Genomic DNA, 14,387 nt, shown 5'->3' with positions numbered 1-14,387 from the left:
AAATCCAAATATGTTTGATGTACATTCATACATACGTGCATGAGTGAATGTGTCTCCTAAAAATTTAGTTAATGGGAAATGCAGCAATTACTCTGCCCAATGAAAAAATAAAAAAAATCATATAATTTCATCATGTACTGTAGTTTGCTTCTATATCCTTAAAAAAAAGGTGAATTTATTTAAGATAATCCAGCAGGTGTGCCGTTCTTGTAACTTACCTTGCAAACTCGGTTTTTGTGATATTGATCAGTGTTCTTGAAGGTCGATTTTCAACTGACATTATTTTTTGGTAGCAACCACTTTGGAATGAGCTGAACTTGACTAATTTTTAAATTCATTCTGCATAGATAATGTTCCCAGTAATGCTTATTTATGCAATATATTGTCAGCAGAGGGTTTGTGTGCTTGGCAGATGAGAGACTGCATGAATATTTTTGTCATATATATATAAATATATACATTATATATATATATATATATATATATATATATATATTATAATATACATATATATGTATATATATAATATAAAATATACATATATATATATATATATAAATATACATATATATATATATATATATATATATATATATATATATATATATATATATATATATATATTGTTACAGGCTATTGTTACAGGCAGATAACGAAACCAGGCGTTTTGTGAACTGCCTGAAATTTCAGGGAGATAATGAAATGCACTTAGGGACATTTGATCCCCCAGGGGCTAGTACTAAACACGGCAAAATACATTTGATCCCCAGGGGCTAGCACTAAACAGCGAAAAAGTGTAGGTGAGTCATTGTTTTGCCGTGTTTAGTACTAGCCCCTGGGGGATCAAATGTCCCTAAGTGCATTTTGCTATCTGCCTGAAATTTCAGGCATTTCATGAAATGGCTGGTTTCACTATCTGCCTGTAACATTATATATATATATATATATATATATATATATATATATATATATATATATATAGAGAGAGAGAGAGAGAGAGAGAGAGAGAGAGAGAGAGAGGGGGGCAGCCCTGGTTACTGCGGGGGTTCCATCCCTGGCAGTGCGCTGTAAGCCAAAACTCACTGTAACCCAAAACATCATCAATTATAATGGGAATAAATAGCAAAACATCATAAATTATAAAAATCAGGGAATAAAAACACTCAGAAGGGATAATTCACAGAAATGCTGTCTATTGGGTCATTGCTGAGTCAGGAAGTTGGGGAAAACTCGCTGGTATGCAAGCAGTTAGCTTGCCCAGGTAAAGTTGCTCTCAGGTTCCAACTTCTTTAGACTTGTATGGCCCAGTGGATAACGCCCTTGCTTTCCAAAATCTGGGTTAAATCAGTCAGAAATTTATTTCTGTTCCAACGGATTGTGTGTTGATTTCTATCTTATTCACTCAGAAGGGCTAAAATGAAATGTTGTCTATTGGGTCATTGCTGAGTCGGGAAGTTGGGGAAAACTCGCTGGTATGCAAGCAGTTAGCTTGCCCAGGTAATTCCTTGGGTGCAGTTGCTCTCAGGTTCCAACTTCTTTTAGACTTGTATGGCCCAGTGGATAACGCCCTTGCTTTCCACCTGAGAGACCTGGGTTCGATCCCGACGTGAGTCAGAAATTTATTTCTGTTCCACACGTGATTGTGTGTTGATGATTTCTATCTTATTCACTCAGAAGGGATAATTCGAATGAAATGTTGTCTATTGGGTCATTGCTGAGTCGGGAAGTTGGGGAAAACTCGCTGGTATGCAAGCAGTTAGCTTGCCCAGGTAATTCCTTGGGTGCAGTTGCTCTCAGGTTCCAACTTCTTTTAGACTTGTATGGCCCAGTGGATAACGCCCTTGCTTTCCACCTGAGAGACCTGGGTTCGATCCCCGACGTGAGTCAGAAATTTATATATATATATATATATATATATATATATATATATATATATATATATATATATATATATATATATATATACAGTAGTCCCTCAATTATCCAGACCATCATTACCCAGACTCAATGTGATCTAAGGGACCAAGGCCCAAAGATATGATATATAAATTTTTAAAAATGTGAAAAACCTTTGTCCAATGTTTGGAAATGCTGTGCAACCTCAGGATAATGTTGCTAACTCTACTGACACTCAAACAGACTTAGAGAGAGTTTTGTGGGTTGGGGGAGGCCTCAAGGAGTTTCCAAGGTTGGGGGATAGGTCGGATGTCTAGGCGCCATGGGAGAGGAGGGCCAGTATGGCTGAGTAGAGGAACACTCAGAGAAGGGGTTGTTTTGGAAAGTGAGTGGAGCTAGGGAGCAGTTTCCCTGGTTTGGAGGGGCTGGGAATGCAGTGTTGGATGGATGAATAGGCTTATGAAGAAGTCTAACTTGCTAGAGACTGTTTTGTGCCGTTATGCTTATGATTTTTTATTTATACTCTACGCTATTCTCATTTAAATTTTTACTGTATTTTGTCATTTTTTATTTTTACAACCCAAAAGATAAACACAATCATGTGCATAGTGTACGAGAGAGAGAGAGAGAGATAGACAGACAGACAGAGAGACAGATAGACAGAGAGAGAGAGAGAGAAAGGGAGAGAAACAACAACTGAGATTAAAAATCAACAATGGTGGAATATTCTCTTGTGCACTGTTATGATATGTGTGATAATCTTACTTACAGTCAACTAAGCTTGTAGTGAAATACTATATAGTAAATCAAGAGAAAAAAAACATAAATATGGCAAGCGTGATACCGCGCTAAGAAATACACACAAGAACGCACACATTCTGTAGAGACGGTAACGGCAACATTGATGAAATGCCACATGTAAATGTAAACTCACACACACAGGCATGCAAGTAAAGCCTCTATGATATGAACTGAAATGAAAAATCTTAAGTTCCAGTAAAACAGAAAATGATCAGAGACTTTTTAGTAGTGTTCTTAAAACGAATTTGCTTTGAACAGTCATCTTAAAGAAATGCCAAATGTACTAAAGATATAAACACAGGGTGTTGTAATGTAATACACAAACATTGTGCATTATCAACCAAACAAATCTCATTTTCAGTAGATTGTACTAGGCTGGGCTTTCAAACAAGATGATCAAACTTATGGCTCTTATAATTAACAACCACTGACTAAAGAACTGGCATAAACAACATCGAATATGACATAAAATAGCTGTTTTGCAATTATGAGGGATTTTACTGTAACCTAAAGTATGTTAGTTTACATGTGTATACCTGTTTTACATTTATGTAAAAAAATAAAAATAATAATTCCAGTGATACATTGGTTTCTTTTAGAAACTAAAAAGTAATTCTGATTCTTTCGCTGTTAGGCTCAGTCAGCTGATCCTGAGAACAAACATTAGTTATTGCAAATGGCAGAGAGCTGATTTTTTTATACATATGATGATGATATAACATGATAATAATACAGTATAAATGGATGCAGGAAGTAAGGTATCAGTTTTGTTACCATTACCATTATCTTAAATGCAGCTTTAATAGCCTGTTTGACTTTCGAAAATGGATACTGTGAGTGTAACACCTAGCCTAGGTCAATAGTTCACACACACACATTTTCTATATTGTGTAGATAGTAAAATATGGTAACAACTGACAAGAAAGATGCTGTATAAAAATATATTAATGGTCATAAAACTATGGCAGGCTACCTCAAACTGTGCCATTTACGAGCAAGAGAAAAAGAAGGGGTTGCATTTTATTTTTACAAAGTATTTATATAGTATATTTTGTTATAAATATTGGGAAAAAATGTAGATAACTGCCTTATGCATAGAGTTTTTAGTTTAAAGTGTGATGATTGTTGTTTATAAGCATATTCAGTGTTTACGGTTATGTGGCATGGACAAGGTTAAGTGAGGAAGGGTACAGAGTTGCCCTTGGACACCCGTTAATATTTTACTCTCCATTACCTGGATTTTGGCATTATCCAAGAGGCCCTTAGCTCGATTAATCTGGATAATTGAAGGATTACTTGTATATATGCATATATATATATGAAGTGTGTAAAATTAATTTCAGGAGGATGAAATAGAGTCAGCAGGGATCATTTCTGGCTTTAGGGGGGTTGGAAAAGAGTGAGATGAAGAAATGAGAAGTTTAGTGAAGGAACACATTATCTGAGGTGCCGTTGGAAGACAGAAGGGAAGTTTATGTACAAGAAGACAGGAAGTTGGATAAATTGTTGAAGAGGAAGGTGAGAGAGAAAAAGAAGGTATGTAGTGATAAAAGCCAAGCAGGTGAGCAAGACTTTAGGAACCATAAGAATTAGTTATACAAGGAAGAAATGCTGAAGTAAATGAGGAAATGGATCTCAGAATAACGGATGCAAATAAAAATGCTGCCTGAAGAGAATGTGATTCTGGATTAATTAGTTGAGTTGGGTATTTTGAAGTATTGTAGAATTTTCAAGACAGAAGAGAGACAGAGCTGAATGATGCAAGAGTAGCAGGAATTTACGTAAGCTTGAGAATACTTGTAGAAATTGCTGTAATGATGGAATGGGGGGGGGGAACTAAAGGTCAAAGATGGGAGAGACCTCAGCAGTTGATAGGATTACAAGTAAGTTGCTGCAGTACTGTTGTCAAAGTGTGGTTGAGTGGCTGGCCAGAATGCATAAAATATGTCTGTCTGAGGAAAAGGTTCTGAATGAATGGGTAAAAGGAATAACTGTTTCTATATTAGTGTCAAGGTGACAGAGGAGACAGGGAATTATGGTATATCAGAGGAGTATGGCAAGAGCATTGTTAAGAAGGTAAGATGAGAGAAGGGATCACGTTGAAGAAATGTGTGTTTAGACAAGGGAAAGGGTTTAAGGATCCAGCGCCTGTTATGAATCGGTTCTATGAGAAGTTTGAAAGTATAGAGAAAAGACAGCATGTGGCAAGCATGGACCTAGAAAATCTTATAATAGAGTTACTGATAGAGAGGTATCAAGCAGGGTGTGAGTATATGTGGTATGGACGATATGTTTAGTACAATAAAAATTTTTTAGTGGGACGAAAGTGAAGCATGTGTTAGAATTTTGCGGTGAGAGGGTGACTGGTTTGTTGTAAAAAGTGGCCTGAGATAATTGGGTGATAATTCCCCATTATAGTTCAAAATTTTTTTTATGAGTGGAGTGATGTGAAACGTCAGAGAAGTGACAGTAGATGGAAGCGCACATTTGTTGGATGAGAGTGGGGGTGAATTGAATTTGGACTGATTAATATGTGTGAATGATATGGTACTAATTGGGAATAATAAAGATAAACAGTAGAAGTTAATGAAAGTATTTAAAATGGTTTGTAAGTGGAGAAAGTTGAGAGTAGCTGCAAACAAGAATAAAGTTATACGAGTAAATGGAAACTAAAAAAGATGGAGCAGTGAGTGTTGATACGGATGGTGGGAGAAAGCGAGCGACTGATTCATATAAGTAATTGGGAGTAGATATATCACATGATGTAGGATGAGAGAAGATAACAGTTACAGAATAGGTGAAACAAGGAAGGTATTAGGGTGTATGCAAATAGAGAGGAAATTTGAATTGTCGTTGGAATCCAAGCTTAGACCGTAAGGAATTTTTTTTTAGCCATTTATTCTTAATGGAATGGAAATTTAGATGCTAAATACAAATGGAAGGAAAAAGGATGAAGCCGTTGAAGTGAATGATTTTCATAGCATATCAGGCATAATAATATATAAAAAGGTGAGGAATGTGGAGATACATAGAGGTGATAGAGAGATTAGTGCAGGCAAACCGATGACTCAGAGTTTTGTGACAGTAAAAACAGAAAGCAATTTTGAAGTGTTAAGAGAAAGGAGGATGGGAAGGGCTGGTTATTGCTGGATAAATGAATAAAAAGGTATTTGAAGTGAAAGGCATCGAAACCTAGGAAGCAAGGGAGTTCAAGCATGAGAGCTGACATATGCAGAGTGTGTGTGTGTGAGGAGTTTCGACACATTGCTGGCAAAGCTTTTGTGTAGGTTTATAAGAAGCTGTTAATGCAGACGTTTTCTTCACGAGCTCGTCTCCGATTCAGTAGTTAAGGTATGGATACAGCAATGAGCACTGGCTTGGTTTTTGGGGGTAAGCCACCTCCTGTTAGGGGAAATAGCATAGCGTTGAAAAAAAAAATCACCTATCCAACTTTTTCAGCTTAGAGATGTGGGTTCAAAAGGTATATGGCCTTCTGTTCTGGAAAAGTATTTTTGAATGCTCTTCTCCACTCTGGCTTTGAACAACCTAAATCATTTTGCTTTAACTGCCACTCAAACCTGGGCTGTCTTACTTGTGAAACACACACATACATATATACTTTATATATATATATATATATATATATATATATATATATATATATATATATATATATATATATATATATATATATATATATATATAATATATATATGTGTGTGTGTCTCTTAGTTATATATATATATATATATATATATATATAAGACTAAGAGTTATAACACTAATTTCACAAGTAAAACAGCCCAGGTTTGAGTGGCAGGTAAAGCAAAATGATTTAGGTTGTTCAAATCCAGAGTGGAAAAGGACATTCAAAAATACTTTTCCAGAGCAGAAGGTCATATACCTCTTCAACCTCTCTCTCTCTCTCTCTCTCTCTCTCTCTCTCTCTCTCTCTCTCTCTCTATATATATATATATATATATATATATATATATATATATATATATATATATATATATATATATATGAGAAAAAGAAAGGATAAACAAAACATTTTCTCTTTAGTCAGCATCTCGATTCAAGTACTCACTGAAACATTGCCATATACAGTAGGACAACAAAAAGTACTTCATAATTATCAATAGGAATTTCTATATTATCATATGAATGAAAGAGAGAAAGAAAGTTACTTGCATGCATTGCAGAGGTCCATGAATAAGCAAAACAAGACATCCAAGGAGAGAGACATCGCCAGATGCTGTTAATATACTTACATTGTGGTCTTGTTTATTTTATCTTCAATGAAGAGCATTACAGCGAGTCTGCATCTTACATCGTGAAATTCAAAGATGTTGAAGTACTCGAATGTTATCTCTATTATGTCGGTTTCAGGGGCGATGATACGGTAAACACAAGAGGTCCCTGGATAAAGAGTCGAGTCAGAATAATGTGAGTCATAACAAAAATTACAGCAAGAATATACCAACAATGTACAATATTGATGGTTCTCTTTTTATCTCTCGTAGGCGACATTTAACAGAGTCTAGCAAAGATATAAGAACATTTGTGGCAAAACTTCCAGCATGGCTTGGTGGAATTTGACAGAACTTGGCAAAGTGCATTCTTGGCCCAGCTTCCTGTTTGGCTTCTGGTGTCTGATTGAGCGTGACAAAGGACAATGTTAGCGCAATATCTTGCTTGGTTTTTATGTATTTGACAAAGTGTGAAAAGACATCATGTTAATCTTGACTGTAATTGACAGAGCCTCGCAAAGGACATTATTGCTCCAGCTTCCTGCTTGACTTGGAGGTATTTGATAGAACCTATTGACGGCTATTGTTAGTACTTCCTGCTAGGCTTTGTGAATCTGGCATAACATAGTAAAGGACATTATTGTCACAACTTCAAACTTATCTAGGTTATGTATAATAGTCTAGGAAAGAGCAATATAGGCACAATATGCTGATTGTCTTGGTGTATTTAACAGCCCCACTAAGGACGTTGTTGATAGCACTGGACAGAATCTGAGGACACATTATTTGCTGCTTGACGTACTTGTATCTGACTGACTCTAGCAAAGGACATTGGTGGTACAACTTCCTACTCTGCTTGATGTTTTGCCTCAACTTGCCAGACCTGGTTGTTTCCAAAAATCTTAGTAAACTGCATTGTGACAGAGCTTTCTTCTAGACTTTATGGTGTTAGCTTGGGATGTCATACCTCAGCTTCCTTCTTTACAAGAGTGCATTTAAGAGAACTTGCCAAATGACATTGCTGACACAACTTCATGCTTAGTTTAGCTATGTACGACAGATCTAACAAAGAACATTATCATCATGATTTTTTGCTTGGCTTAGTGGTATTTACACTCTAGGAAAAGATATTGGTGATTAACTTCATCATTGGTTTGATGATATTTAATAGAGCTTAATGAAGTGCATTGCAGTCCATCTTCCTACTTTGCTTGACATTATCTGATAGGACATTGTTTTTGCAAGTTCCTGCTTAAACTAGTGGTATTTGACAGAACCTATTAATGGAATAGCGTAGCTTCCTGCTTGGTTTGATGGTATATGACAGGGCATGGCAAAAGATTCAGTTACCGAGCTACCTGTTTGGCATAGTTGTATTTGACTCGGCCTAGCAAAGGCATGGTTGGTGTAGCATCTTGCATGTTTAGTGCTGTTTTACTATCTAGGAAAGGTTATTGTGGACCAGCTTCCTACTTGGCTGTGTGGTGTTGGATGAAATCTGCCTGGAGTCATTGCAGCCTTAGTGCCTGCTATGCTAGATGGTATTTGACAAAACTGGCAAAGGATATTTATTACTGGCACAACTTCTTGCCTATCTTGCTGTATTTGATAGAGCACAGGAAAGGGCATTTTTTTTTTACCCAACTTCCTGCTTTGCTTTGTTGTTTTGACAGATCCTAGCGAAGGACATGAATTGGTCGCATTTGCTGGCAAAGGCCATTGTTGGCTGAACTCGCCGGTGTAACTCACAAGTAAGACATTCTTATAATTGTGTAGAAAAAGTTTAAAAGAATGTAAAAAGCCTTTGGACATAACATCATAGATTCCTTTAAATGTCTGAATTCAACACATATCATGGTCTAAAAATAACTGATTGTGATCAACATGTGTTAAAAATGAATATTATAGTCTTTTAGAGGTGATGGTTGGTATCTGCAATTTCCAAATTGACAAAAACTCTTAGATATTTATCTCTGGCATACTATGATTCTTGTCCAAACAGAAATACAGATCATACCTGACTTACAAATAATCTCACTTTTTATGCCATTTCAGTCTATTTGATATTCAAATCTTATTCAGCCTGCCCATTGTTTTATTAACCATTTTGAGTTCTTCACTTATTCCTACTTAAGAGACACTGTACTGGTTATCATTTTTCCTAAATATTTGAAAAATTCAGCTTCATTAATTCTCTCCTCATCAAATGTTATTTCGTCCGTCTGTGCACACTATGTCATCGTTACTTTTGTTTTTCTTAAATGTATTTTGAGTTCCACCTCTCTAGATATATAATGCACTCTTCAGTATTCAGAAAGCTTTTTAAATCTTGTGTTATTTGGCTATTTAAAATAGCGTCATCTGCATTTTCTAAGTCTGTTAACATTCTATTGCTACTCCAAACTAAACCTACTTGGTCTCCAACCACTTTTTTCATGATAGAATCTATGAGAATGGTAAACAACAAAGGTGAAATAGCATTCCTTTGTAGCACCCCACTATTTGCTGAAAATTCACTCGACGAGACCCCATCACCATTAACTTTGTATCTACTTAGTTCATGGATAATTTCAAGTAGCTTTACATATTAACAGGAGTGCCTTAGTAACATAAGACCTTCCAAAATACGGCCTGTGGGCAGTGTCAAGTGCTCTTAATCAACAAAAGCCACTAGAGGGAGATTTTTAAATTCCGAACATCGCTGCTCAATACGGTTCAACACAAATTTTTGTTAATTTAGTAACTGATATCTCCTTCAGATATTTACATTTAGCTTAAAAAAAATTACAACGGATCATAAGTTATTCTAACCTAGGAATCCAAGGTACTAAAATTAATTGTTGGGTATGTAATCTGTTACTGAAATGCTCTTGAGTCTTTTGTGACTCACAGGTCATTGCAGCCTAAGCCTGTTGTAAGTTTTAGTATCCCTTTATTTATTTATTTTGCCAAGGTCGAGTTCAATTATTCTATTTTGTCTAGGTCTGAAGACAGCATAAATGCAGACCTCTTCTTTTCAGCCTCCACGTTTGGAGGATAGCATTTAGTCTTGACTTTTTTTCTAGTTATTTTATTCTCTTTTCATGTGTTTTTCTTTCTGCCCCGGGAAGAACCAGATTTGACATCTTATGGTATCAGGGTTCAGTGCTACTGACAGAGGCATGCCATTGCTCTCAGTTGTGATTTGGATTTTCCTGCAGGACGTTTGCCTAAAAATCTTAAATTGATTTTTTTGGATGCTAGATGAAATAACCTTATTCAGCCAGTCTCCATATGTATTTCAGCAAAGTCTCACGGAAGCAGGGTAGCCCAGGAACATTAGGTGAAATGATGGAAAAAAATGTAGAAAGCTGATTTTTTCAGGAATAATACTCCAAAGCCTACTGAATTCAAATATGTAAAGACCCCAAAAATCCCCCTTGTGCTAAATGCATGAGGACCAAAAATCCAAGATGGCCGCCACCTGTCAATTATAATAGGTGAAATGATGGAAAAAAAATGTAGAAAGCTGATTTTTTCAGGAATAATACTCCAAAACCTACTGAATTCAAATATGTAAAGACCCCAAAAATCCCCCTTGTGCTAAATGCATGAGGACCAAAAATCCAAGATGGCCGCCACCTGTCAGTTATAATAGTGAATTTTTTTTGTATTTCATGCAATGAGACAATAATTTCATCTTTTCTAGAGTGAAAAATGAATAACAAGTTTAACTTTGTTCGTGTTTCCAACTTAATTTATGTTTTTAGGTCTAAGGAAAAAGGCAAGAATCATATTCTATTACTTTTGTTTGTTGCAAACTATGGATAGAGTACATGAAAATGATTAGAATCCTACTGTTCTTCATTCGAGCAGAGAGAACCGGAGACTGGGAGCTACACTTGTACTGTATTGTGAAGATGATTCCAATTTTCCATGCTGGAGGTCACACTGCATATGCCAAATCAGCTCGTCTCTACCTTGACCAAATGAAGGAACTTCAGAGCATCATGAGTGAGTCCCAGTATAAGAAGTTCACCTCAGAGGGGTACTGGACAATAAGAAGATCAGATAGGTTCTGGTGTGGGATATTTACAGATCAGACTATAGAACAGATCCTGATGCGAATGCTCAAGGCAAGAGGAGGTATTGCTCATGGACGGGGTATAACAGCGAGCACACAAGCTAAAATGGTCCACATCCTACCCCAAACTGCTCCAATATGCGAATCTCTGGAACCATTCACTGGAACACAATCACTTACCAGTGATCAGCATAAAGACCTTCGTGCAACTACAACTGCAAGAGATGGTGCACATTTCAACAAGTTCAAGGCTTACTTATCACAGCATGCACCATTCTCATACAGTGGGAAAACAAGGATAAGTTAGTCTGTATTGCTACTGGCATAGTGGCCCCAGAAACTGCCAATGCTGATCTAGCCATAAAAGTTGGGGAGGAAGCTGCGAGCAGACTAACTGGAATCAGTTATACTGATGCGAAGCTCAAGAGAAATGATAAAGTAATATCTATTGCCATAGCAAATAACAGCGCAAAAATCCGTTGCCACCAAGTGGAAATTAACACCATGTCACTCTTCATGCGTGTCACCTGTGTGATACAAAATCGTTCTGAGATGAAGGACCATCTAAAACATGAATTCAGCAAGCAACCACCATCAATATTTGAGAATGGTATAATGCGTAAAAATACCAAAAGTGTATTAGCCAATGCATTGAAAGCATATGTCAATCCAACCCCCATTGGTGATCTACAAAATCCACTTTATGTAGTCGATGGCGGTCACTTATTACAGAGTGTTATATGGCCAAATGATGGTACATATAAAGACATTATTGATAACTATTCAGGTTATGTTCTCAATAATTATGGCACAGGAGCAATCATTTGCTTCGATGGGTACAGTAACCCATACTTATCAACAAAGTTGGCAGAGCAAACTCGTCGTACGGCCGGCCAAAATGTGGCCCCAGATATCCTGTTTGAACTTGGCATGGCTGTAACTAATAGCCAACATTCATTCTTAGCCAATCGACAAAACAAAGCCAGATTCATTGTCGCTCTGATGGATGAATTGACCACTTTAGGTGTAACATGCCTTCAAAGTCAGGCAGATGCTGATTTCCTTATCAGTGACACAGCAGTTGAGCATGCAGTCAGCACAGATCGTCCAGTAATCTTAGTTGGAAAGGACACAGACCTGTTAGTGATGCTACTCGACCGTGCTAAACGAAATTTTTACATGCAGTATGCACGGGATGCCGTTTATAGCATATATGACATCATGGAAGCTCTGCATCCAAATACCAGGAAGCATTTGCTGACCGCACATGCAATTATAGGGTGCGATACAGTGTCAGCTCTGTTTAAAGTAGGAAAAAAGAAGGCCTTAAAGGTACTGGAACAGTATGACTGGCAGGCACTTGATTCATTCAAGAATGTTGATGCTACATGACGAAATCGCAAGCGCAGGGGAAAACTTCTTGCTCAAACTGTATAAAGGTGATGACACATCACCAGACCTTGATAGACTTCGATTTGTCCTATATATGCAGAAAATGAAAAATCTGCTTGTACCTTCGAACTCGAGAGCCTTCCTCCAACTTCAGCAGCTGCAAAGTTTCATGCATACCGTGCTTACTTTGCAGCGCAGGAGTGGTTAGGCAATGTTAATAATCTACAACCTACTGATTGGGGATGGAAATACGAGAACAAGCTCATTCCGATTTGCACTGATAGACCTGTGGCTCCTGACCATATTTTACGCATGGTATCTTGCGGATGTAAGACAGGCTGTGGCAAGAAATGCAAATGTCGCAAAACTGGTTTGAACTGCTCGGAAATGTGCTCCTCATGCACTGGTATAACGTGCAATAATGCTTATCCTCTAGATGACAGTGATGACAATAATAATGAATTTCATTATTAACGTATTTGTCTAGAAACGTGAAGTTTCGAATTTTTTTCTTTTTAGGAATTTAAATTTTTGTTATATGTTTAATGCGATTCAAATGCATGTATATGTGGTGGTAAAAATGATCTTATCTTAAATCTCACTAAGTCACTATAGCAGGAGATTCATGTTTTGGAATCAGCCTAATTTTTGACAGGTACCTCTGCAATTTAACCTGTGATCTTGCGACTTTGAGACTTGAGTTAAGACCGTCTTTTTATATTGGTACATCCCCTGAAGGCTAGTAACCTTAAATAATGATTACTATGTCATAAATGTATGCAGTTGTAAAAGGTTTGTTAAATTTCCAATGTATGTAGTCCTGGTAATTGAAATATTTGAAAACAAGATTTGTGATCTAAAACCTCTCTCTTTATATATTCCTGACATTTTTTTTTTTTTTTAAGTAAAAGGCCAAGATTATATACCTAAAATATCTTATTCAGTTCTCATTCAAGAAACACATAAATCAGGTATTAATTGCACATAAGTGAGATTCGTATGAGAGATACGCTAATATTAGTGGAAATGGCGGCCATCTTGGATTTTGGGCTCTAACACAATTAGTACAAGGAGGATTTTTGGGGTCTTTGCAGATTTGAATCCAGCATGTCTTGGAGTATCATTACTGAAAAATTCAGCTTTCTACATTTTTTTTCCATCTTGCCTTATAAATTTGGCTAATGTTCCTGGACTAGGGTAACTCCTTGTTCTAATTCCTCTTTGGAGGTTTCCAATGGGCCATCTAGAGGGCACGTGTAAAGAGTGACAGCAGTTAAGGTGGTGGACACCAAATGTACGGTTCCATTGCTATTTCTCTCTTTCGGCTGCCAAGCTATGGAAGTATCTTCTCCTTCCGTTTTCTTCAAGTCACATATACATACATGTACTCATGACTAACAGGTTTCTTAAACCTAACTAGCTCATATGGTTAAATGAAAAAAACGCGAAACGTTGCTACATAAACAAGTTAATTAACAAATTGAATATATATATATATATATATATATATATATATATATATATATATATATATATATTCCTGCGTATATATATATATATATATATATATATATGAATATTTAAACCTTTATTAATACATTCATCAAAAACATTCCATATCTTCTTAGAAGGAGGAGATTGAATCAGTCCTCATACATACATCTTCTTCAAAATGGGTCCGAGGTTAAGGTGTCAATGGCACACACACACACCAGCATCACACTTTTGTACACACAAAACCAACTCCGCCCCTCCAGTTAATGACATATATTTCTATATATATATAACGTATATATATATATATATTATATATATATATAATAAAAATAATTTGGGATAATATATTATTAGAACTAAGTTGCTCCGGTGGCCTTTTGGATATGTGTCTATACACACACACACACACACAGGGCATGTCATTATGGAGTGGGGCGGAGTTGGTTTTCAAGGTATGCTGGATATCATAATCATATATATATATA

At 36.4% G+C, this 14,387-nt stretch overlaps 1 protein-coding gene across 2 annotated transcripts in view; it reads right to left on the bottom strand.

The window, feature by feature from the left end:
* Positions 1-14,387, bottom strand: part of LOC136830802 (blastula protease 10-like) — a 39,491-nt gene that overhangs the window by 4,385 nt on the left and 20,719 nt on the right. For both annotated transcript variants that reach the window (XM_067090730.1, XM_067090729.1), the window contains exon 9: positions 6,972-7,119. The gene's annotated coding sequence lies outside the window, so the exon portion shown is untranslated. The remainder of the gene's footprint in view (positions 1-6,971; positions 7,120-14,387) is intronic.

This window comes from Macrobrachium rosenbergii, chromosome 47 (genome assembly GCF_040412425.1).
Source record: "Macrobrachium rosenbergii isolate ZJJX-2024 chromosome 47, ASM4041242v1, whole genome shotgun sequence".
Taxonomy (NCBI): Eukaryota; Metazoa; Arthropoda; class Malacostraca; order Decapoda; family Palaemonidae; genus Macrobrachium; species Macrobrachium rosenbergii.
Note: the sequence above shows the minus strand (reverse complement) of the source record. Positions and strands in the feature narration are given on the sequence as shown.